This window comes from Arachis hypogaea, chromosome 4 (genome assembly GCF_003086295.3).
Source record: "Arachis hypogaea cultivar Tifrunner chromosome 4, arahy.Tifrunner.gnm2.J5K5, whole genome shotgun sequence".
Taxonomy (NCBI): domain Eukaryota; kingdom Viridiplantae; phylum Streptophyta; class Magnoliopsida; order Fabales; family Fabaceae; genus Arachis; species Arachis hypogaea.
In genome coordinates this window covers 84771174-84773010 of record NC_092039.1, presented here as the reverse complement: position 1 = coordinate 84773010, position 1837 = coordinate 84771174, and the positions used below count along the sequence as shown (strand labels likewise).

Sequence of the window (1837 nt, the reverse complement as noted above, 5' to 3'; positions counted from 1 at the left end):
GGAGTTTCAGTGACTTTCTTACTCAGCTGGCCCACTTGTGACTCCAAATTTCTGATGGAGGACCTTGTTTCACTCATGAAACTTAAAGTGGCCTTAGACAGATCAGAGACTAAATTTGCTAAATTAGAGGGGCTCTGCTCAGAATTCTCTGTCTGTTGTTGAGAAGATGATGGAAAAGGCTTGTTATTGCTTAGCCCGTTTCTTCCACTATTATTAAAGCCTTGTTGAGGCTTTTGTTGATCCTTCCATGAGAATTTTGGATGATTTCTCCATGATGAATTATAGGTGTTTCCATAAGGTTCACCCATGTAATTTACCTCTGCTATTGCAGGGTTCTCAGGATCATAAGCTTCTTCAGAAGCTGCCTCTTTAGTACTGCTGGATGCATTTTGCCATCCATTCAAACTTTGAGAAATCATGTTGACTTGCTGAGTAAAAACTTTGTTCTGAGCCAATATGGCATTCAGAGCATTAATTTCAAGAACTCCCTTCCTCTGATTCCTCTCAGAAGTGTACATGAATTGGTTATTTGCAACCATGTCAATAAGGTCTTGAGCTTCTGCAGGCGTTTTCTTTAAGTGAATGGATCCACCTGCAGAATGGTCCAATGACATTTTGAAAAACTCAGATAGACCATAATAGAATATATCTAATATGGTCCATTCTGAAAACATGTCAGAAGGACACTTTTTGGTCATCTGCTTGTATCTTTCCCAAGCTTCATAGAGGGATTCACCATCTTTTTGCTTGAAGGTCTGAACATCCACTCTAAGCTTGCTCAACTTTTGAGGAGGAAAGAATTTATCCAAAAAGGCCATGACCAGCTTATCCCAGGAGTCCAAGCTATTTTTAGGTTGTGAGTCCAACCATGTTCTAGCTCTGTCTCTTACAGCAAAAGGGAAAAGCATGAGCCTGTAGACTTCAGGATCTACTCCATTTGTCTTAACAATCTCACAAATTTGCAAGAACTCAGTTAAAAACTGATAAGGATCTTCAGATGGAAGTCCATGAAATTTGCAGTTCTGTTGCATCAAAGCAACTAATTGAGGTTTTAGCTCAAAATTGTTTGCTCCAATGGCAGGAATTGAGATGATTCTTCCATCAAACTTGGATGTTGGTTTAGTGAAATCACCAAGCATCCTCCTTGCATTATTATTGTTGGGTTTGGCTGCCATCTCCTTCTCTTGTTCAAAAATTTCAGAAAGGTTGCCTCTGGATTGTTGTAATTTAGCTTCTCTTAGTTTCCTTTTCAGAGTCCTTTCAGGTTCTGGATCAGCTTCAACAAAGATGCCTTTTTCCTTATTCCTGCTCATATGAAAGAGAAGAGAAAAAGAAAAAGGAAGAGGAATCCTCTATATCTGGACAAAGAGGATCCTTATTATTAGTAGAAGAAGAAAGGAATAAGAGTGGAGAATCCAATCACAAGGGTGAGGATAGAGGCAGTGATTGGAGATGAAGAGAGGTGAAGAGAAGTGTTAGTAAATAAATAAATAAATAAAAGAAGAGAAGAGAGGGGGAATTCAAAAATAATTTTGAAAAAGTAGTTAATGATTTTCAAAAATTAAAGATAAGATATAATTAAAATTAAAATTTAAAACAATTAAAAAGAATTTTTGAAAAAGAGATAGGATATTTTCGAAAATTAAAGAGGGAAAAGTAGTTAGGTGGTTTTGAAAAAGATAAGAAACAAACAAAAAGTCAAATAGTTAGTTGAAAAAGATATTAAAATCAAATTTGAAAAGATAAAAAGGTAAGAAGTTAGATAAGATATTTTGAAATCAAATTTTTGAAAAAGATAAAATTTTGAAAAAGATATGATAAAAAGATAAGATAAGAA

General features: G+C 35.3%; 1 non-coding gene across 1 annotated transcript; it reads left to right on the top strand.

Moving 5' to 3' along the window:
* The first annotated feature begins 672 nt into the window (after window positions 1-672).
* Window positions 673-776, top strand: LOC112798866 (small nucleolar RNA R71). The gene has a single exon (XR_003200463.1). It is a non-coding gene; the product is annotated as a small nucleolar RNA R71 (small nucleolar RNA).
* Window positions 777-1837: the final 1061 nt, after the last annotated feature.